This window comes from Centrocercus urophasianus, unplaced genomic scaffold (genome assembly GCF_019232065.1).
Source record: "Centrocercus urophasianus isolate 14NV4802_14NV808 unplaced genomic scaffold, USGS_Curo_1.0 seq_26, whole genome shotgun sequence".
Taxonomy (NCBI): domain Eukaryota; kingdom Metazoa; phylum Chordata; class Aves; order Galliformes; family Phasianidae; genus Centrocercus; species Centrocercus urophasianus.
In genome coordinates, this window is record NW_024884822.1 from 3,298,948 (window position 1) to 3,324,462 (window position 25,515).

Below are 25,515 nucleotides of genomic sequence, written 5' to 3' on the forward strand. Positions count from 1 at the left end.
AAAACCCTTAATGTTAAAACCAATATCCACCATTTAAGATTATCTCCTTTGTTGTAGCACAAGCAAAATAGAATGAACCACTACCAATGTGTAAAACATTATACACGAAATTAACGTCCCTCTCAACATCATGGCAGGGAGCCTAATAGAAGCTATGAGTACTACTGAATAAAGTCCATAATTACATACAATAGAGGTGTACGAAACCCCTGAACAAAAAAAAACAATATTGGTTTAGTATTACTAAAATATTTGAACTCCTATTTCAGACAAAGAACAACTCTGCTCCCAATGCTTCAGTGCAAGGTTTGTCAATTGCTGTTATCAGTGCAGGGAAAGGCAATACTTTGCCAAGATATATTGTTGATCCTCCACAGAATAAGTGATCCCACTTCATTTAGAGGGACTACTTCCCTTCTCTATGCAATTTCATTATTATCTGCTCAAACAGTACCAGCCCACCAAAAACCATATGTCCATTTGTTACAAATTTTAACAAACTTCCTCATCTCAAACTCTATTAAGTGTAAGAACATTTACTAGTGACATCCTGTCAAAATTAAAAAAATAAAAGACATTTCCATGTACTGATGGCACCTCCACCAGGCTTAAAGCACCTACATGAACACTTGATTAAGTGCAGGCTGCAATGTTTTATAAGTCACTGAAAGAGCCAAAGGTAATTACAAAAGGAAGATCCAGTTATTTTATATTATTTCTCATCTCCATCAACTTGGAAACTGAGGGTGAAAACGGATCTGGGAAAGGCAACGATCAAACTGCTATCAGCCTTTGAAGAGATCTGCTGAAAAGCTCATAAATGCAAGGAAAAAAAAGACCAACCCACAAACCAACAACAAAAATAAAGATTTGAAACACAAATGCAATTTTTGTTTAAAAGATATTCCGTCAAAATCTAGCTGTATAAATTAATTTTTTTAACTGAATTCTAAGTGTCCCTTGACAGAGTGACTTAGTGACACTGATTTTGATAAATTGTTCAATTCAGCTTAATTACAAGTCTGCTACTTTGACACTACCTACTTGGAAGCTACTGAACTAGTATTCAAATGTTTGACACCAGAGTGGCAAATCACTTGACTGACAGACCTTGACCAAAAATATAATTAAATCATTATATAGACACATATTCCTATAAAAACAATCACATAAGATGTCATTACCGGTCAAGTGATTACTGGTTAACAGTTCTGCAAATCTCGTATCTATCTATAGCTGTGCAAAAATCACTGGGAAATAAATGTGCCCTCTAACAAGTGCAGAGTGTATTCATCTTTCAGCTGTTTAACACGCCAAAAACACACGCGCAAAAATCTGAACGATAAAATTACCTCAAGTATTTTTCATTTTTCCCCTTATCTCCTGATAATATCTTTCAAAATGTTAATATTTTACAAAAGAGCATAGCTTCAGAAAGACAGCTCCAGTACAACTGAATTCTCTGCTACAGTTAATATAACTTCAGCACCTGTGAAAGTTATCGAGATTATCCTGGGGAATACTGAAAGATATTTAAAGAACAAAGCTATTACAGGTATAGTCAACATGGGTTCAGGAAGGAAAAGTCCTGCCTTAGTAATGTGATCTCCTGCAATAAGGTCACTGCTCAGTAGATGAAGGGAAGGTTGCAGATGGATTCTTTCTGGATTTCAGTAAGGCTTCTGATACTGACCCCCTCACAGCACACTGCTGGGCAAATTGCCCACTGCGAGGAAGGAGCCCACGCTATGCTGGGACCTGGGATGCTATGCTGTACACCTGGGATGGCAAGGGTCAAAAGACTGCAGTGAATGAGGTACACTGCGCTGGTGGCTGAACCCCTAGCAGTTTTCCCTGGGGCTCAATTCTAGGGCCAGTCCCAGTTAATGGTTTTAACAGCGATCTCGATGCAGGATAGGAGTACGTCTTACTTCACTGACAATGCTGAACTGAGCAAGAGGCCTTGGGGGGATCTAGATAGACTGGAGCACTGCACAGCCAACACCATGAAGTTCAGTAAAGGAAAATGCTGGGTTCTGCACAGGGGACAGAGCAATATCTGACGCAGGCACTGACTGGGATGTGAGTGACAGAGCAACTCAGCAGGAAGGAACTCAAGGGTGCTGGTGACAGCGGGTTCAGCATGAGCCAGTATTGATGCCCAGACAGCGAAGAGTAACTCAGCAAGCAGGGTTAATTCCAGGGCTGTGGATTAAGGGAGCCTTTGTACTACATGGCACGGTCTCAATATGCTTTTTTAACTATCAGTACACACACTTCCTACATCTTAGCCTTGGTCTTGGGCAGCAAGTCTGGTATTCTGTGCATACGTAAAACAGAGCCTACAGGATGCAAACCTTGGCCAACTCAAGTCATGATATCAAGAACGTCTGAAACCAATGTCATAAAAAGGATATTTTAAAATAAACAAGCAAGCAAAATCCGTATGAAGAAAAACAGAATTTCCAGGAAAAGTCTGATCAATTTCCATTTTCTAGCACTGGACAAAATTTTGCTAGGCTTACCTCAAGCTTATGGGATTTTCTGTCCTATAGGTTAGCTTAAGGTAGGTATCTTCAGAACCTTTACTCTTTCATCAGATATGGAAGTGGTCAGAACATTTAAAAGCGAGTGGGAGCAAGAAGGGAGAGGCAGAAGCACGGGAAACACGGAGAGATGGATGGAATCATCACACCAAGGCACAAGGCTAAAGATCCTTAAGTAAACAAACATCTTTTTCTCCCTCTGCTGTCAAAAGCTTCCCAGCTACAAAGCTGAGCAAAATGCACACAGAATTCTCCTAGTGGGTAGGCAGACAGTAAGGTCACGGTCTTTTCAAGTCAGCACAGACCTTATCTAACTTATTATTTTCAAGATTTCTAGTAACTTCAAAGTCCGCTAACCTACCTATGATGCTTTCTACCACATTCAGATGAAATTTATTTATTTTTCCTCTTACTGTTGCAGTTCCAGAAGATGTCATTATATTTCTAAACCTCCAGCTCTAAAACTTCATGCTCCCAAATGCTAAAATTGCCAAACAAAACCAAAAAGCAACGTGCATCTCCCAGCTCTTCTTAGCAGTCTTTTATGTTAAGGTATTTTTCCATGCTGCTTCTCTACACTCCTCATTGCTATGTGCTCTGAAAGCTATACGTCTGAAACAAATAAAGGAGGAACACATAGGACATCAAGGTCACTCATTTAGTAAAAAGTCCTGCTATGAGAAAGGACTGCTGCTTGGAGAACGCTGCTGTGAGGGATGACCTTAGAGATGATAAATGCTGCTGTTCTTTACTGTGCATGTCACAGATTAATTCCCTTGATCTGATCTGATGGTTCCACAGAGTGCTAACAGGAGCTAAGTGCTCCTGGCAATAGGAACTGATTGGTTCAAGAGATGTCATTATCTCTGAATAAATGCGTTGATAAAAGAAAATCATTTCAGACCAAGAGCTGATGGAAATAACTGATATATCACCATAAATTTCTCCCCATTCATATAATTTCCAATGATGTGCATACATGAGCATGTGTTTCGTCACTTCAGTTGCTTCACTTTTCTGAGAGTATCTTTTTTCTTGTGCGAGTTTTCCTATTAAAATTCACATATATGATATACTACTTAAATAAGCACAAATCATTCCGTAACTCTTGCACTTATGTGGCTAAGTTAAAGAAGAGATACTAAAACCCATGCTGCATGGCAGTATAGCTGTAGAAGTAAACTCGTCAGGTGCTTCCCAGACACCCATGTGGCAGCTCTTTGTGCCCAAGCTGCACAGCGACTGAAACGTATGGCAGCGGCATGGATGTCCACACCCAGCACTCATTTATTTAGAGTCCAACCCAAACCAGGAACCAGCAGTTAATTCTCCGTAAGCAGTCAGATAGAGCAAATAAGAAAACTCCACTGACTGCAATTCTGATCTTTTGCAAGGCAATACATAAACTTATGAGGACTACACACTTGTTTTTAAGTATGCCTCTTCCTCACATTCAGTCACATACATTGTGAAATGGGGTCGTGACAGTAAGAATGTTAACCCACCTAGCTGCTGAAAGAGTCATGGGCTAGAGAGGCATCAGCTGGTTTTATTCTCAGCACTGACAGCCTCCAGAGGTGCAGTTCACTTGATCTGTACAGAAATCCTAGGAATCTAAACAAAAGCAGAAAGAGCCCACTCAAAGTCTTCAATAAAATCACCTGGCAGATAAAGGTACCACTAAGATGCTTTTGATCTAATAGAGCACTTCAAGTTCATATCCTGCAAAGACTTCTACATACAAACTGTGATTACTCTCCATTTGCTTCTGAATGCTCACAGACCACAAGCAAGTCAGCACAACAGCGACTCACTGTTTTAACAGTCACTATCTTTAAGATCGGTCCCACTACACATGCCAGTTATGTTTTGTATTTCCTGCACACCAGTCCCTACATAAAAGAACCTTAAGATTTCTTTAGAGAAAGAAATCAAAGAAATCCAAGTTCCGTAAGTCTTGTATCTTAAGACAAATCTTCAGTGACTTCACCTTCAGGACATATTTCCAGAATTATCAACTACTTTTTCAGATGCTATTTATCTTCTTCACAATGAATGCGATGCTGAAGCTTAATTTTTTTTTTAACTCCCATTTCATAATTGTTGTTGTTAAAAGAGTGCTCTCTGTAGCACAGTGATTCTTCTTATTTATATGAAGTCCCAATGCAGTATCCCTAAAAAGAACAACTCAAATTCTCATTTTTTTTCCAAAGCAGTAATTACAAAATACTACATTATGATGGCATGCTAACTATCTGTCCTTAGTTTGCATTCCTTTTGGAAACACACAACTCTGATTTCAAGCAACTAAAATTAATGTTGTTGGGAACAGAAATAAACCAAGTTTCCTAGCCACATGGGAAAAATTATATCATAAGGACTGCTCTCCTCCATTTTCCCAGCTATGAATCTTCTGCCTTAGCACAAAGTCTCCAATCTACAGACGAGTACTTTGTATTTATATTCAGTCAAATTATATTTGCCTTTTTATTTGAATATTCTTTAAAAAGAAAAAAAATCAGGAAACACAGATGCTTGGTAAAACAGGCTAACTTTGTAATCATTCTTTGAATCTGCATCTTTAGTAGCTGTTAATAATTAATCTAAGTACACAGATTATCACTGTTCACACAAAACAAAAATTTATCTCCCCACAGTTACAGGCCAAGCCACAAATCCCTGTCTGGTTTTTTTTTATTTATTTATTCCTGGTGTTTCTACTTCAGACTTTTGAAAATCAATTAAGTCTTAAACTACTCAGGGGAGCAAGTTACTAAATTACAAGTAGATTTTGGACTGTAAAAAGAAGTAACCTGCATCTTCAGCTTGGTGTTTTGTAAGTATAATAATATAAGAATGAATACAAATCACCTGCGGTTTCAGTTTATTATCTCTCCAAGCTGCAAAGTGGGATGTTTACAGCAACTTACCTGGAACAGGAGAATAGCTAGTGACATTGTTAAGTGTTATATCTGCTAATTATTTACCAATCTCACATATGTGATGTGAGAAAAACAAATAAACACAGAACAAGAACACAACACAAACTCAAAAAACCCAGATGCTTAAGCTTCCCAATAAATTTAGGCATGCCATAATGCTTTTATAGAGCTAATTTAAAATAATTAAGATGTAATAACAATGTAGGGCACATGCAAACTCACTGCACACAAAGGATAATGCCATGTTTTCCTAGCTTCAGTAATTTCCCTCATTTTCTTCCATTGTACGTGCTAGACATAATGCTCACAGTCTGAAAAACGACTAGAAAATTGTACCTTTTATCATCTCTTATTGTTTCCCAGTCATTCTATATTGCATTTGTTTATCAAAGCAACTCTCATACCACATTCACACAACAACTCTAGCATTTCTTTTGTCCCTTTCTGTCTCTTCAGAGGATATTTAACAATATCAACTATCAATTTCCTTGTCAAGTTTAAATTAGGATACTTATTACCTGATCAGTCAATTACTCATTCACATCAATGACTACATCTCCTACTTTCAAGACTTCAAGCTACCTTCTCTTTATCACGCAGACCAGCTGCTATTCCTTATTCCACTGCTTCCTTCTGGTAAGGCAATAAAATATTTCAGTTATCATATATTCAGTGAAGTCTTGTTTTAGTTAAGTATTTGTCAGCTGCAGCCAGGCACTTAATCATCCACATTGTATGGATCTTGATTATGAATTGACAAAATTTCTTTGTGAATTAGGAACGCAAACTGAAACCCTTCCCTGAACATGGCACGCACTGCGCCACGTGGGAGATGTGCCTGGACTTGTACTGCATCCTTACAACAGATAGCAAGCATTGGGAAGGCTTCTATACTTACCAAAGGGAGTAAAATGACATGTTCTTATGTATTTATATCATATGTATGTTTTGGTAGACTTATTATAATACAGCATTTGAGAGAGACAAATTTGTACCTACTTCACAGGAAATAAAAACAAAACAAAAAACCCGATCTTTTTAAACAAATGATTTTCTTCACTTTTCTTCAGTTATATTCTTGCTGTACAAGGCTGTATAGACAATACCAGATCCTTTTTCCAGATGATATATTAACTCCCCCATGAAAGTTTGCACATTAATCAACTCCAGAAAGCATTCATAATGCTCATTTGAAAATAATTTGTCAAAACACTTTGGTAGAACACTATTTTGCTCTGATAATTCGTACACATTGCTTTTTGAATCGTCCTTAGACGGCTGCTTTTGTTCAACTTATCAATACTGCAATTCTCATTTAGAGCTTCATTTAAAATCACACACTTTTTATTATGTCACTGTTTTCTCCTATATTTTGCTCCTCTGCAAAACTAATTAAATGAATATTTATTATGACTTTCTCTTGCAAGTTATTATTCTTTTTATGCTTATGGACTAAGACTACAGTTGCCCTTCCCAAGAACTTCTACCCCGCTCTATCAACAATCATTTGATACCCACAAATGTCTTACATTCTCTCTTCTTTACACCACTTCACAGGAACAATATTTATAAAAAAGAAATAAATCTAATGGCTTCAAAATTTCCACGCTAATTTGCCATCTACCAACACACGCTCCAGCGTGTACACTGAAATACTGCTGTTTGTTCTTGTACCAGTGTAGTCAAAGCCCTGTAACTGATGGAAGTTTAATTTCCCAGCTATCTCAGTTGTGTCATCTGTAATTTCTAGTTTTGGTAGATGTCCTAGTTTTGGCCTGACAACTAATGCTGCCAAAAAAAAAAAAAGGAAGTTGTGAAACTTGACATACATTAAAAGAACAGGCCGCCTACTTGCGTATACACAGCTGCACAGAAAATTAAAAAAACAAAATAGCCATTTGAAAAAAGCACCCATCTATGCACATGCAGGACTTCTTTTTTTTCTTTTCCAAAATCTGCAGCATGACACGTACAATATGGAAAGGCAATTTCAAAAGACGTGCATAATCACTGTGTCAGTTCGATGGCACATAATTTTCATATCCACAATGGATACTGGAAGCCCATTCATATAGAGAGCAGCAAACAAATGCTCTAAACTTCACTTTGGGGACCACTACTTTCTGACAAAGTAGGGGCCAAACTTGTGTATAACTACAGGAAATAAAATAATAGAATAAAATGATCAAGGAAATGACAGGATAAGGTGTTTTCCACATTTTGCAACTATGTTCTTGCTGCTGTTGAGCCAAGATGGATTTGAAATGCAGAAGCAGATTGCCCATGTCAACACAGCTCATCTTCAAACACACCGCAAAACCATCATCATGAAATACTAAATAAAAACAGCTGACTAAAGATTTTAGGAAGAGAAATACTGAAAGGCAATGTAATGAAGCAAGGGGAAGCTCTACTTAAATTAATAAGTGACAGGATCATTTAACTGACTGAAGTGACTCTGACACTTTAGAGAATGAAAAACAAACAAAAAACAAAAGAATATGTATATATTTTTAATTACCAGAATCATTCTAGGATCCAATTCAAGTTCTCAAGCACTGGACTTTTTACAGATAACTATAAAATTTGATTCAAGAACATCTAGGAATTTTATTATTCTTGTATTACTTTTTAATTTGGTGGTTAGTAACTAGTAATTGAAAATATGACATTTTCACTAGTATGTGAATGGCAAATCCAAGAAAGAATTAAAAGTATCTCTGGTTGCTCAACAACCTTGGCTTTTCTGCTGCATACCGTAGAGTTCAAGTTAGATTTTCTCCACAAAACACAATTACATGCTTTGGCAGTAACTAGGAATGTTCACATCTCCTTTTTCATCAGACAATCCATGTCAGAGCAAAAAGAGACATAGAGAGATAGTTTACACCATGAACCTATGAACATGAACAAAACAATATTTAATTCTAATAATTCCCATATGCAGGAGTGATGGGAGGAAGTCGCATGAACATTTTTACCCTTAAAACTGACTTACCACACAAGCTGAACCCAGTGCTTGCACACAGGATAAATATAAAACAAGCCTATATCTCTATCTCCCTTTGTGAGATGAGTGTTCATCTCACTCAGCTGCGCTACTGGCTTACTGCATCCTAAACAATGTTTTTAGTGGGCAGGTCGAGAAGGAAGTCAAAAGGATGTATAAAGTGAATTGCAAAGGGAAAAACAACAGAGATTTTGAACTGAATCTAAAGAACGAAAATTAATTTCTGTTCCTAAATCCCACATAAATGAATGCAAGATCCTGGTTCACGTGACAACAAAAGCACATAAATTGTTTTGTTTGTTAAAGAATGTATGAAATGTTTTGGACTGGCTGAGGGTGGACTAGGAGAGCATGTGATGCAGGAGACCACAATTAAATGACTCTTTACTGCTCCCTCCTGCTCCCCATATTTCTCTCTCCCTCAGCAATGATACTCAGGACCAGTAAGTCTGAATGCTACAAATTCATGGAGCTGTTATCAGTGATAAACAGGAGATATCACTGGTTATCACTCAGAGAAGAACTGCTTCCTTTCCTTCAAAGAAAATAACTTAAGTGTAAGCAGCTTGCTGCAGGGAAGCAACAAAATGAAAGCCTTAAAACAGCAGAGTAATCAGAAGGAACCCTAATGAGCAGGCACGCATCCTTTCTCTTTCCAAAACTCTTAGAGTGCTTAAATCATGAGCACACGACACAACCTGGAGAAAATTTCTGCATCTTCTATATACTCTGAATACGAGGATTAATATGTCATTCATCTTTGGCTTCCAATTACTAAGCTTCTCTTAAAAAAATGAAGCTCAAATATTTCTCACCTTTAATCTAAGAACATTAGGAAAGAAACCAATACTTCATTTATTCTTCTAAATGCAAAAACCTAGCACACTGTACAAAAACCACCTCAGAGACTGAGGTTATCTACAGCTGCATAAAACCCTCAGCAAACGCTATCAGCTCCACACACAGTCACAGTATTTATATTAACTTTTCATGACAATTCAACCATTTTGAGATAGATTTTCTATTAAAAATATCTAGTAATAAGATGTGTAAACTATTAAAGAAACAATATTATTTCAAAACAGTTGATGATGAAACCCTGCACTAATTATTTCTCACCAGATTGATGCACATGCTTTTTCATGCTTGACTGACCTGGATACCTTAGAAGGTGCACTGACTGAGGGACACTGTCAATGAAACGATGCATTTCAAAACCAGTTTTTCCTCTCTTCCACAGGCTCCCTGAAATGTAAGAATTTGAGAGCTCCCTGTCAATCTCATCTGCATTCCTCAGAGACCAGCACTGTTCAGTATCTTTGTCAGCAACAAGGGCAGTGGGACAGAGCACAGCCTTTGCAAGTTTGTCAGCATCACCAAGCTGTATGGCGCAGCACAGGGTGCCATCCAGAAAGGCTTGGACAGGCTTGGGATGGGAGCCCTGAGATCCTCATAAGCTCAACTAGGCCACATGCAAGGTGCTGACAGTGGGTGGGAGCAATCCCAAGCATAAATACAGGCTGGGAGGAGAACAGAGTGAGAGCAGCCCTGAGGAGAACTTGGGGATATCAGTAAATGAAAATTCAACAAGAGCCAGCAGTGTGCTCTTGTGACTCAGAAGGCCAAAGATATCCTGGGCTGCATCAAAAGAGGGGTGGCCAGCAATGCAATGGAGGGCATTGCCTCCCTCTGCTCTGCCCAATCTGGAGTCCGGGTCTGGGGCCCCAGGAAAAAGAAAAACACAGAAATGTTGAAGCAGGTTGAGAGGAAGGACATGAAGATGATCTGGAACACTTCTCTTAGGAGGGAAATGTTGAAGAAACTGGGTTTGTTCAGCTGGGAGAAAAGAGGGCCCTAGAGAGATTTCATTGAGGCCTTCCAGTATCTGCAGGGTCCTACAACAAAGCTGAGGAGGGAATTCTATCATGGAATGCGGGGGTAGGACAAAGGGGAATGGTTTTAAACTTGAGATTACACGTTTGGAAGAGATGTTTCACTCTGAGGGCGGTGAGGCAGTGGCACAGGCTGCACAGAGAAGCCATGGATGCCCAACCCTGCAGGAGTTTGAGGCCGTGTTGGATGGGAACTGAGCCTGGTCTAGCAGGAGGTGCCTCTGCCCATGTCAGAGTTGGAACAGGATAATTTTTGAGGTCCCTTCCACTCCAAGCTATTCTAAGATCCTATAATCTTGCAGGAAATTAATTATCTCTACGATCTCTGATCAAATTCAGTGGATATAGCAAACAAGTTCAAACTTTAGTCTGAATGAGCTGACATAAAAGCAGAAAATAACATCTTATTACCCGTTACCACAAGCAGCAGCTAAAAAAGATCTTCGGAACAGCTTTCCAACCGTAATCTCTGTCTGCATCTCCACCTTTCAAAGTCATACAGCACACTAAGAATCAGACTATTTTAACTGTAAAATATATTAAGTGGGAAGCATAATAGTAATCTCAGGAGGCAGCATTCTTAAACTTTTTTTCCTTTTTTTTTTTTTTTTTTCCAGAGCTGAATATAAATTATACAAAAAACAGAAAACAATGGAGCACAACTGTGATTTGTACACAATTCTAGTGGCTTAATGAGCAAGAGTGAATCTAGTTTGCACATTCTTTCATAAGAACTTTCTAAGGGTAAAATTCAATGGCTGGGTTTTCTTGTCTATATAATTTTGCAACCATGAACAATCTTATGCTATCTTATGCAACAGCGAATGTAAGTTAGCCAATTAATAAATTCCAGCATAGCTGTTTCATCTAGTTTTATTTATGACTATTGCCTAGACAGAATACTTCCCAGTAACTTTTAAAAAAGACTTGAAATATTTAAATTTCATTTCCCACCTACAACTAGGAAAGCATTCAAGGTAGTAGAAGTATAATTCACATATTAGTAATTAGTTAAGTTTTGCCAGTACCATCTTGTCCATACCTACAGATGGCCCTCACTCTTTCAGTACTGTTTCCCTGTGCACACTGTGGCCTCACTTCTCATGCCTGATTTTTCAGTTCTTAAACATCTTCTTCCCTTTTTTTGCTGCCTCTAAACAGAAATGAGCTAGAAAGAATATCCATGGCTGACTTGTAAAACAATCTTTCATTTCATGGAATCTGAAACACTACATAAATAATCTGCATTCAGAACCATGACAAAATAAATGGGAAAATGAAGCATCAAGGTTGCATGAGGATAATTTTAAGATGTGTGCTGTAACAGAAGTAGGCATTCAACCTATCCCTACCAAATTTTCTTCAACAAAAGCCCCAATACAAAGGACCAACCAAATACTAAGGCAATTAAAAGAAATCATGAAAAGCAGGCTGCTTCTACATTTCAGTTCTGCAAAATCTGAAACAACAAGCTGAAACAAGAAGAACCAGCTGATGTTCAACAGCCACATCTTCGGAAAGGCGACTTCATCTAAATTTTGTTAGCTGTGCTACATAAAATTCTGTTATAAAATATGAAATGTTAAATAATTCAAAAACATAATTGAAAAATCTAGTATGCAGCTTCTTCTACAACAGCTATTAATCTTCACACACTTTCTATAAAGATTTACTGCATTAAATCATGTGAGAAATGAAGGAGCCATCTCAATTTACATGAAAGCAGACAAAGAAATGTAACATCTCTGACATCTTCCCAAGTTATTCTTAGGTACTTGGACTTCTTTCTCAAGCGACCACAAAGATGTTCAGAGAAAAATGGGTCCCATATATCATGTACAAACTAGCCTGCTTCTTGCCAAGCAGGTTTTCTGACAATCTTTTCAACATCTAAAACTAATGTCCACTTTATAATTTTTATGAGTGTCATCTAAGAAACACAGCTGCAAATAGAGAAAGGCAAAAAACTTCAACATACAGCAATACTCAGAAACTCAGTGGGACCTTTGTATTTCTCTGCAGAGATTTAAGCTGCTAGCAACTTTTTCCAAAGAAGAAATACATCCTCCTCAATGCCTACATCTTCACATATACACAGTGAAGACATTCTTTAAGTTTAAATTTCACTAAGGAGTTGTTCAATTTAAAAAGAAAAAAAAAAAAAAAAAAAAAAAAAAAAAAGACTGTCTTCTAATAGCATTAAATGCCAAGACTCAAATTAATTTGAAAATGAACAGATATTCTTCAGATTAGATACTCACCCTTTACACTACCTACGAATTATTACTCAGGTAAGAAACTGGTATGACTTGAAGTCAGACAAAGGTTCACACGTGGATATAGGCAACACTAGAAACGACTGACAAACCACGAGAAATTTGCTCAAATAACAATATTTTTGTTAAGTGGACAGTTATGTACATTGTTTTAGTACACTGCATAATTCACAGAGACTGTTCACCCCAGAGAAACTGAATACACAGCAACAGCGCAACAGAAGCTGAGTTACAATCTGCAGAGCCGTTGCATTTTGAGCACGGTTAGGAAGAAGTGCCCCTCTCGTACCACAAGCAGTGCATGCCTGCAGTTTATCACGTCTGCTAAACCAATATCAGTTTAAGGTATCCTCTCAAACGTCTACCTTCAAATTAAATGTATTTTATCTGTATATAATAAAATAAGGGTGATATACAGCGCCTGACAAAGCAACGCTTTATCTAAAGATTCTGATAGACAGCAAATCAAAATAATTCAAGCAACAAAATGCACTTTGTGGAAGTAGCTTTTTTCACTGTGTAGGCTAAATGCATTTTGAGGAAGGATTACATTTTGTTTGGCAATTTATTTTATTGACAAAGCGTATTTCATCAGATATTGCTTTCCATTTTGCAGACAAATGCATGTTGTCAAATAGCCTATTTCCTTTGGTGGATGAAAAGTATTTTTCCAAAGAATCTAAACTTCTGCAGAGAACACAAATTCTACACAACAGTAGGTTTTATGAATATTTGTACTATAAATATGTTTAAATTAATATGTATGTTTAAGACTATACCTGGAATATATATTAAAAATGTCTTTTAGCATTGATGTGCATATGTTCGTAATCTCTCACAGTAATTAATAACCATCGGAGTAGGGACAAAATCAATATCTAAGTGAGTTTAGGTTCTGTAATTCTAATGTATGAAGTAGTTTTACTGAAAATTTACCCTCAAAATAAATCTGAGGCCTTGGAGCAGTAACTGCCAAACAAGTCAGCCTACCATTTGTTGACCTCAATTATTTCTACCTCAAATATATTAACTTGACATGTATATTTTCTGCCCTCTCTTGCCAACTTAGTAATTCCAAATTAAATGAGAATTAAACTTGAAACAGGAACAATTGTCTTATCCAAATTAGCAGTAAACTAATTGACTGTGATTAATACATGGAATATCTTAGAAATATTCATTAGAAGTTTGTCTTTAAAAATAGCTTGTGGACCAAAAAGGTTAAAAAGGCACCCATTCACTATGGAAACATATAGAATTATACATATAAATATAAGCTAATAGAATCAGATCCATTAAACATATGGAGAACCACTGTTACCAAATAGATTAATTTCATCAAGCAACATGGCTTGTTCTTTTTGCTTTTAACTAGTGTTACTCTTTCATTCCCCTTTAATTATGAGAAAGAAATGAATAATTATTTCAATAAATTCCATCCTAAACAAGTAAGCAAACCCACAGTACAGGACAGTAGCAAACAGCTTGCTTGAAAACTAAATACACAGAGAATGTGAAAGAAAACCTGTCATTAACTCTGAAATGCTTTCTGAGAACTATTTGCATTTAGAAACAGCACCGATACGTAAACTACTATTTTTGAAACCCGGTCAAGGGTAATGTGACCTTCCTGTGAAGACTAAAATATAAGGATTCAAACAAAAAAAAAATAAATCATTTTCGTATGTGAAGTGGTTGAGGAGACATAAAGCAACTCAAGTTTTTCTTCTCATCTTTTCTTCTCATCTCAAACCTTCTTCCAATAACAGGCCTCATAGCCCAGCAACACAACTCGAAGAGAGAAGGTAACCTGTATTTATTATGGACAATTTTACATTAAATACATGACCACAGATTTCACATACCTATTCTACCATTGTTTATAAATTAGACATTGGTGGAAAGATTTCAATTATTTAGCTACTCATCTTTTACAGATCAATATTTGTTTCACCTGGAATACACTCAGCACTTCCTCCCTGCAATGACAACTTCTGCATTCTTGTAATGCTGTCCCTGACCACAACTGACACAAGCCCTCTGTCCTGAGGTCTTCCTTCACACACCTTTCCTCTTGTTCACCCACAGAAGTTACAAAAGGATGAATACATGATGATGCCTATCTTGCACAAAACTCTTCCCTTCCAGCCCTTCTCAAGGGCTGTCTTCACAGCCATCTCATCCGTGAAGAAATCTGATAACCAGCTGCACTTTCAACATGTTATTGACACAACGTGTGTTTACTGGATAATCAAGAATGCAGTAATGTTTATACTACAGACTGTTTTGAGCATTTAACTCAAATGCAAATGCTTCCCACTATTGTTTTAGGAGCCAGAGCGGAACCTAAGGAACAGGCAGAATATGACCTGCCATTCAAAACTCCCATTGGATGGGCATTTGGGCACCCTGCCCATCTATCTGATATGCTGGCCAGTATAGATGATTACAGACAGTTTACTGCTCACTGCTCAACTCAGCTCTACAGAGCAAAGTTCATAGTGCTCTTGGCCCTCTTACAGGCTGCAAATGGTTCTTTGGTAAAGCTTCTCAAAACCATTTTCTCCACCTGCATGTGTCAGGAGGTAGAATTATGTTATTATTTTCAGGGTTGGAGAGAGACAGGAAAAAAAAAAAAAGACAAGTATAAAGACACAAAAGGTGGTAGCAGAATAGTTATCTTTACTTTTTTCCTTCTTTAATTTGAAGTTTTCTTCATGCTTGGAGTAAAATTTGAAAGGCTTCATCTTCCTCTTCTTATTGTAATGTTTGACTGTAGCATATACACAAGCTGTAGGAGAGAACACCGTGCCACCACCACCAAAACAAATAAAACCAAGCTACACAAAACAGATGCTGTGCCTTCTGGTAAGATAGAAGTGTGCCTTTCATATACAACTGTCCTGCTAGAAAACAAAACAAAAGATACTAAAATGTATGAAGGACTGACATTGCCACTCTTTAGACTACAGAAGGTAAGTAACTTGGTGAAACACTAGCAACCCTTCAGTAAAATCATACTGATTACCTTCACAAGTGATTCAACCATGACTCCACCAAGGACTGAGATGAGGCTGGCCATCCCATACAAAAGCCTTTTAGCAGTCTGGCTATAGGCTGCACTTCTCAAATCTCAAGTATATACAAACAGGCCTGGAAAAAGACTTGTGAAAAGCAAGGAAAAAAGTCTGCTACCGGTATTCCATTTTCTTTCACACTGTCAATTACTAGCCTTTCTCCCCATTCCACGATGGATGCATGACCATCTAGAAATTCCTTCTCAATAAGTTTACACACTTACAGGGCTCCTTCTTGTTACTCTTGTTATTCTTTTCTAGTTCAGCTCCTTTCATGCTGAAGCCTTCCTGATTTTGCCCATCTGAACAAGTTCTTTTTCTTCCCCAATGCCATTACTAATCTGAGTAATAAAGTAGCTCACACGATGGAGAGCTCAATTACACATTTTGCACTGATTTACAAGCATGTGCACAGGTGCATCCTCCAAATATTAGTCACTCAGGATTACGGTAGTAGCAAAGGTCCATCCTTCTCAGTGCTGCAGAGCAATGCTCCTGATACGGCAGTCCTCCTTATGTTCTCTAACTCTCTCTCCCTCTTACATGAGCCAATTGTGTATGATTTAGGAATGCAGCTTGGCTTTACGCAAGGAAATTACAGATCAGGAAGCCCTTTGGAAACAAAATAACAGCTTTAAATTGATACCGAGATCTCCAGAAACAGATAGAGTAATTTGAGCAAGAGCATCACAAAGCTCATATCTACATTAATTCTATGCTTCATATTCCAGATTGACATACAAAAATATGTATTTCTAGGTCCATGCATATTTAGTCCTCTGTCTTCAAGGCAAACTCTCTGGCAATCTCGTTTGAAGCTGTAAATTAATAAAACACTAGGTGCAAAAAAAGAAACAATTCACACACCAATACCAGATAACTCCTAGAGAAACTAGAAACAGTCATGCTCACTCTTGTCTTTGTTGCAAAAAAAGGTCATGCAATAAATGCAGCCTAAAAGCAGATGGATTATAGCTCACCTAACCAGCACAGGTTAAATAGATAGCTATATTTCAATTAAAAAAAAAACAAAAAAACAAAAAAAAAAAACACACCAATTGTTGCATGTCTTATTATCATAATAAAACATCTTGGCAACAATTAATAGCTACCCAATTCACAGAAATTGCTTTCATTATATTTGAAGCAGCTACTTTCTTTGAATGTAATGACTAAGAGAAAAGAAACAGATGTTTCTGTTGCTAAGGAGATTGAATAAAAAAAATGAGATAAAGCAAATATTTAAAATATTTTTTAAAGCAACATTTGTTCCATTTGGATTTAACTACTTGCTTTATATCCAGCAGTGCAGTCAGCTATCATATAACAAAACATCACTGTGCTTTTTTGCATTGTGATTGTTCTACTGCAATATATTCTGCATATTTATTCCAGGATAACATAGCTGAACAAATGAAGATGCCTACACACATACACACTATATCCATGTCTTGAGTAGCTGCAGATGCTCATTGTCAGAGTAGATATTTGCATAATAAACTAGACTTCTGCTAACGTGAAGGAAGCTTCAACTGCCCATGCCACGGGCCACATGACAGTTACAATAGAGCTAAAGATGTGCCCTTACACCAAACAAAAAACCCTCTCTAATATTATGTGAATTGTTTTAATGTATTCACATTGTTATCGCTGATGTCATGTTGTACAAGCACAGAGCTTACTGCCAGAGGGTATAAAAAGCTGGGTCAGTATGAAGTAAAGCTGCTTGTATGTACGCTTTCCAATAAACAGAAAGCACGCTTAAGTAAAAGGTTAAGCAATGATGGAGGAGGAAGCGATTGCTTTTGTAATTGCATGTCAAAGAGCATTTTACTAATTTCCTAATCTTTAAAACTAATGAATAAATGAATACATTTTAAACAAACAAAACCCTTTGCCTGGAATAGAAATTAATCTTGCATTTCAGAAGTTAATGTCACACGTCAAGAAAACAGAACCGTGACACCCCATCGTATATCAAAGACAACCTCTTTAGGATGTACACAAAACTCACGTTTGGCCACAGTTATGATTACAGAAGTGTTCTCACTACGATTACTTCACTGCATCTGTGACAGTTACCAGTAAACCCATACAGAGATTCTGTATCCAACCTCCAAAGTAAGCTCCAAAGTAAACTTCTGAGCAAGTCAAACAAGATGAGTCACAAAGGGCATCATCTGCCAGCAAAACAGATGCTCCTAATATGTATACCTAAAAATATAAATCCTGTTCCATTTATTATAGCAAAAAAGGCAATTTTAAATGATTCTATTCTGCTTGAGCTTGAAGGTTAGGCTTTTTTTTTTTTTTAGCAGTTGAACAAGTAAGACAATGGTCGTCACAGTGTTTTCCACTTCAAGTCACTATAAATGTACTAACATTATGAGACATGTTCATGTAAATGACAGACCAGCATAAGGCACAGTGAAACAGAATAAATAATTGCTTGAGGACAACCAATAACAACAACCTTCCCTGCGTGCAACTTAAAATTTAAAAGAATAGAACTGAGGAACAAAAATCATTTGTGCAATGAATCATCTTTCCTCATATACCTATTGGAACTGCAGCACAGCTACAGTGCAGCATAATCTTGTCATTCTCCAATGCCCTACTGACATGTTTTTCTACTGCATTATTAGCACCCTTGGAGGACTCCCTATTACTCAAAACTGATTTATTCTTGAAAGCTATCTTGCTCACTCTAATATCTCCTTTCCTGCAGTCAATAGCAGCCATCTCCAGGCTGACATCTGAGCCTGTTTTCAGGCTTATTGTAACTGATTCATGTCCTAGCTTCAGTGGCAAATATATATAGCTGTCAGATGGAGTACTGATGGTGGTAGCTCTTCCTGATTCCAAAACGTCTGTAAGCACTGAATGCTTTGATTTCTCACTGTCATGGCAGTTTAGCTCTATATATTTTCTTTCTAGAAACCTGGTTTTTGGAGCTTCCTTCCAAGCAGATATAGCTTGCCTAGAAAAATTTAACCTCTAATTTGATTCCAGACAGAGTCAGAACTGGAGTGTTTTATGACAGACATTCAAAGCCTAATGAACCAGTTTAGACCTGCTACCTACTTCTATAAACACAAATAGCTCAAGGAAAAGCGAAGGCAAACTGTGGAAGAAAAATTCTCCTGAGGAGAAGAAAATCTTACCTATGTGTACACATACCTAAGTAGTTACATATACATACAAACACACACACAGGAATACATAGATAATAAAACATGTATATTTTAAACACACAAAAATAAACTGTTCATGAAAGCAAAGACACAGGTCTAGACTGGAATGACTAGAACGACATGCAGCTTTATCCACTCATTCCTCATGTGTGTGCTCTGTTTCACCAAAACCACATTTATCAAACACCTACACAGCCATTCCACCTCAAACTCTGGTGAAGAAATAATGACAGAGGTTTCCTTCCAGGAGAAGATACTGACTGCAATCCTTTCCTTCTCACAAGCTATCTCTTAAGCAGCTCACTTCACGAACACACGGAGGGTCAGACCACTCCATAGATTACAGAATTTCTTCTGAAATGATAGCTTCCTCTAAGACTTAAAATCAGTTCCACAGAAATACACAATCTCTGTGCTGCAAACATAGCCCTGGCAGAGAAGAGACAGAACTGTAAACAAAGGACAAGAAGGCTCCAGCTAGCACTTCAAACCCTCTTTCCCACCAGATGCTCATAGGTTGTTGCACAGAGAAAATTCATTAAAATCACCTGTGATGAGCTGCAATTCCTTTTTGAGCTTTCCAAGGACAGCCACTCAAAGTCATTTCTGAGTTTCTACTCAAGATCTGTCCATTTCAGCTCCTAGTTAAGAAGCAGTCAGACTAATGTTTTCCTCAAGTTTGCATTCTAGGTTATCCTAAGTATCTACAGCATTTCTCCACCCCAAAATTTCATATACAATCTTGCATTACAACTGAAGCAAAAAAAGGTGAATTTTCTTTAGCACAATGGTGTAAATGAAAACCTGCCCTTAGTTAGCTAAACAAAGGTTAAAGCTCACAGGCTTTTTGTACAGTCTCTTTTATACAACATCTCACATCCCATTGAAGTACATTCAAAAAAATCTACAAATAATAAACCTTCATGGAACAGAATGCAGATTTTACTATTAAAATCTGCACTTAACTCCACAGAGAATCCTTATAAAACACTGAGTACTACCAGCAGCTACTTAACAAAGCTCATCTCTGTATGTTACATAGTAACTAATCAAAATCTACAATGTCAAACACCTGGTTATCTGTCCTGGTACATTCTTCTTCGACATTTACTGATAGCTTTGAATTTTATACAGTTACTTTTTCCTATTACAGTCTTTTCAGTCTACATTCTCCTATCTACAGACCACTAGAATATTTTCAGATAAGGTAATCCTTCTGTTTATCTTTAAAAAATAAAAAAAATAAAATAGAAAAGGCCCAACACATTCCAGACCTACTGCTTTGCTCCATTTATTCTCATCTTTCATTTATTTGACAGACCAGAATTTATCCAAAATAAGATCCCATTTCTCATCTATTAATACACAACTTGAGAAATGGTCGTACTTCATTTATTTTCTCTGATTAAATACTAAACCTTTTATTAATACTAAATACTAAACCTAGATTAAATACTAAACCTTACTAAATGCTGCTAACTGAAGTTCTCTCCTAAGAAGTATTTACACAGTGCTAAGGCCAACATGTGGGCTTATCTCCTGATGTGTTCAAAGCTTCACCTAAACCTATATAGGCTAAACCCCACTAGCATCCCACTTAAACTTCAAAACGAGACAGAAATGAAAGAAAACACAATCTTTTTTTTTTACCTCAGAATACGTTTTGCTAAAAGAAAGAATCGGTAATTTGACAGTGGCTTGAAACCTGAGTAACATCTTAACACTGTTTCTGCGATCATGATTCATATTATGGGTCATTTTAATTAAGTATATAGCCTTGATCTTCCACTGTGCTCAACTACCTCTGATAATTAAAGGAAACGTCCATTTTACTTACTTAAATAAAAACTAAAACAACTGAACAACATAGGAACAACAGTCTCCCAGTGCACTGCTTCTTATTAGGAACGCAATCCTTACTCTAGGGGTTGGGGCATCAGAAATGGGACAATCATCATAGAACGGGTTGAGTTGGAATGGACCTCGAGGATAACCAAGCTCCAACCCCCTGCTGCAGGTAGGGCCACCAACCTCCACCAACCTACCACACCAGGCTGCTGTAACAATGCTGAATTGCTGATTAGTTTATAATTTAGAGTAGTTTTAATCTAGCTTCTTTCTATGCTTACAGAGGATGGAATTTTCTCTTTGTTTCCAGAAGAGTTCCACAGGAAAAAGATTGGTTTTGTGATTCCATTTCTAAGAGCAAGTACTTCATTTATCAAGTTGCAATGGTGAGCTTGCTGCTTAGGAAATAAAAGACAGACATACTGAAAAATACAAGTAGAAAAAAATCAATTGAAAGGAAATATTTTTTTAAGGGAAGAGTAACAGCACACCTTGTTTATACAACTAGATACTAAGAGAAAATAAGCTTTTTCTCCTTCAGATCCATTATCTACTATTTCAGCAAAATATTCTTGTATCTTTAAAAGACATTAAGAAGTGCTTTTATACAATCTCATTAAATTCCTGACTGAAGATTAAGTGTAAACTGGGAGTGCAAGCATCTTAGTAACTTCAGACTGCATTACCAGAAATGATCCCCACGCAAAGCTATGTGAAAACTCTCATTACAGAAATTCTCAAGACTGAAGTTGATGTAAAGTGGAGCTGGGGGCTGCCCTGGGCTGTGCTGTGGGCTGGTTTTGTCCTGGGTCATGTGTTTCTCCCTTTTTTCTCCCTGAGTATGAAAATTAAGCCATTATGCAAAGAAGCAACCCAAGCACACTAGAGATGAGCAGCAGCTCTCACAGAAGGCACCTGTTAACAACTGGCCATTTCTGTTCCAAGATACAACCATAGGCGTCATCAGTAGAAGAAGCCCTGGAATTTGACAGAAACCATGCAAACAAGACTGACCTCTAGGCTCAAAACAGAGCACTGCTGCTAGTGATGGATGCCATTGCTATGAAGACGCAGACTGTTCACATTATTTTTTGTGCTTTCCTTCCCCTTAAAAATCACTGGAAATTTAACATGGTAAAGGGATGCATGTACACTGGGCAGTAAAAATAGGGCTACTGGAGTAATTTTCTGAAATACTTTTTGTTCTTCATACACTGTATGTTAACAGGAAGTTTTTAACCCACACAGATTATGTCAATAGCGACAGCCCTAAAAAAGTACAGCCCTCCAGACACAGGACTGAGAAATGCACTGAAGATGGCAGCGGTAGAGATGTTTTCTTCCCACTCCCAGAGAAGGAAACTACAGTTAGAATGCATCAAGCTAATAAACTGAATGCCCTTGCAAGAAGAAACCCAGCACGTTTTTGATCAAAAGTAAAATATTATTCCTTTAAAATAGTTATTTTCTAAAGGCTTTGATCCACCACAATGGAATGACAGCAGTCTTCATATAATAAAATAAACAAAACAAACAAACAAACAAACAAAAACCACAAAAATACAAAAAAGCCTCCACAAACTTAGCAAGCACGCTGATACATTTATGCCCCTGAATAACACAGAAGATACTGGAAGACAGAACTGAGGGAAATGACTTCCAAGATTTGTGAACTGACAGCAAGTCCTCATCATTTATATAAAGAACAATTAAAAAAAGCAAAAAGTGGCAGAGCTGGGAAGCTGGACAAAAAACACAAAAACAGGCAATTGAGAAGTTTTTCAAACAAAGAAGGGACAGCACTGGTTCACATCTCACGGCAAAAGCAGAACCTAAAAGAGCCTGAAAGCCAGAGATCTTGGGAGACCCAGGCACAATTTCCAAACCCAGATAAGGAGAACTTATTATACCATGTAAAGTTTGAGTATCTCCCAAACCACATGGACACAGAAATAAAGCCCCAAACTTGCTGAAGTAATAATACACTGTGCAATCTGCTTGTAGCAGTTGCATTTTCTCCCATCCCAGGGCCCTGAAATCGGTTCTCTAACACAGAGGAGTTGATGGAAATCCTCTTAAGCAACTATTTCACTGAAAGAATACACTGCCCCTCACAACCCCCACAGCACTAAGATTGCTTGTCCTAGTACTGGTCTCAACTGAAACAAAACCCCCAGAGCCATAAGTTCATTTTAAAAAGGCAGCAAAAATAAGTAACTTAGCCAGCCCTACTTACATAAAAATACAGCAAGGGATTTTGCAACTGTGAGTTTTGGAATCTTTACAGAGAACCTAATTCTGAGGAGCAACTTCCGTAGCCTTTTCCTCATAAACTGCAGTACAGATTGAGAGCTCGTGGACCAACATTCTTCAGTGCCAACTATACTGCTAAGAATTTGTTCTTGAATTATTTGAAGATGGGCTATCAAGACTCTTTTAAACAAATACATGATCTTCTACATTAAGTATACAAATACATTTATAATAGTAAATATATTTATAATAGTAAACAATAATATTGGGGCTATTACATATTTAGATAATATACGTATCTACAAAGAACACTGTCAAGAAATTCAGACTTGTTAAAAAGGGAAAACGGAGAAGTGCAAAACAGAAAAACCAAAACCAATCTCTCACTGTATTCTCATTCTTATTTGTAATCACATAGTGAAGCACTTCTGTTTTTCTCATTTTCATCTTCATTTTTATAATTCAGAGATACAACCTCTTAGAATAATTCACTTCATAAGTAGGTAGCACAGGCCTTAAGAGCATAAAAATTGAAATAGAGACACAGTCAGAAAATAACCCTTCAAATGAAAAAATACGATAGTCAACTGACTTACTGCAAACAAAGTAAAATAATGTGTTAACTTGTTCAGTGTGGTGAAAGAACTGGCTTGGAATTTTGAGCTTGACATACCGAAAAAATATTTTCTGTGCTTTGAAAAAAAATGTGATCAAATTAAAAATGTTATTAAATTCCAACTAAAAGGTTTGTTTTATGCGAATCTCAACTTACAAGCAGCTTCCTTAATAATACTGCCACTGAAATAAATGGCTGAAAAATTGTTAGGTGTATAACAAAAAATTAGAAGAGAGTATGAAGACTCAAAAATTATTTATTTACTTGAAAGGCAGCTCTACCTTTTTTATGGGAATCAATAAACTGAAGGTATTTCCTTTTCTCTTGAGGCTACCCTAAGCAAAATAGCCTTCTTTCTCCACAGGACACACTGGGATAGTTTGTTACTGTATGTAATTACAAGAATTCCCAGACCATATGTACAGCATAATTAAATTACAGGGTGTCTAGTGAGCATTGTGTCCAACAGTTGCAGACACCAGAAATGAAGAATTTGAAAGGCCCTTCTCTTTCATTATATTCTTCTTTCACAACATTTTTAATAGGATATGCAGATTTACAACCTTATGATATGAAGTAATTCATAAAAATAAAATTATTGTTGTGTTTAGAAACCGAGTAAAATGCCCACTCAAAGAAAATTACACTGACACTGAGAGCAGTGAATTCCTAGTATCCTCATTTGATCTTCAGGATGGACAAGTCCAGCAAATGAAAACCTAAGTAGGTAAGAAAAAGATGCATTTCTCTTTCTGAAGCATTCTGAACCAATTCAGCTGGGCTGGAAAAGACCGAAGTGGATTCTTTAAAGGAAAGTGCTGGGACAAATTGCTTCCTCTACAAAAACACTTTCCTGCAGAGATCTAGAAAGGTATTTTTCAAGCATAGATGGAAGCACTTCAGTCAATAATATGAACACATCTCAGCACAAAACAACATACAAAATTGAAGTTATGACTACTCACTGAAAGGGGAGATCGGCAGTGCTCTCTGTTCTGCTGTTTTGCAATCGTACTGGGCGACGTCTACAGCTCACCGGGTGAGAGACTTCTTAATCCACTTGAAAATGAAAAGCAAAAAAGAATCTGTCAGGGAAAAAATAAAAAAAAAAAAAAAAAACATTATAATTTCCAGAAAAATGAATTGTTTAACACTAGACGTAAGCGAATATTTCAAAAGTATTTTGGTACTCTCACAGCTTTTAAATGCCAAAAAGAGTATCGCTACCTAGCCATGTTGGGATATGAAAATTCAACTTCTAAAAGCATCTTCTCCTTATGACTCTCCATCCTCCCTGCCTCAAACCTAGGCAGACATCCACCCAAATAGTTTCCTTAGCCATTTAACATACACACTGCTAAATCTAACAGATTAGAATTGACCATGCCCTCTCTACTTGATTCCCAAAGAAAGAAAAAGCACAGTAATCCTGGTAGTAACGCCCAAACTTCGATCAATACATTTTTTTCCTCCAGATGTCCTGACTGTGAGAAGCTCAACTTAAAGTAATCTTAGATGTCACAATTCCACAGCCCACTTGTTGCTTCTCCTGGCAATTCATGCTTCTCTTACTCAGTCTGCAGTCCCTTATCCTGCCTGTTGGCTCCCACATTTTCTTCAGAAAATTTAATATCCTCAGTGTTGTTCAAAAGAAGACATTACCCAGAACATCCAGAGCCTTAGCAATGTGTCTATGAAACTATCTAGTTAGAGTCACAGCTATCAGTAAGATTACATGGAAGATCACAATGGTTTACAACCAATGGAGGTTCTATCCTTCATTACAAATTGAAGCAACAAGATCTAAATGAGAACTACTTCAATGAAGAAACAACTGGTCATGCAGAGTAGTAAATTCACT

The 25,515-nt window shown here is 37.2% G+C and overlaps 1 protein-coding gene across 3 annotated transcripts in view; it reads right to left on the reverse strand.

The window, feature by feature from the left end:
* The window catches only part of TENM2 (teneurin transmembrane protein 2), a 547,500-nt gene extending 522,761 nt beyond the window's left edge, over positions 1-24,739 (reverse strand). For all 3 annotated transcript variants that reach the window (XM_042826120.1, XM_042826119.1, XM_042826118.1), the window contains exon 1: positions 24,620-24,739. The gene's annotated coding sequence lies outside the window, so the exon portion shown is untranslated. The remainder of the gene's footprint in view (positions 1-24,619) is intronic.
* Between the last annotated feature and the right edge of the window lie 776 nt (positions 24,740-25,515).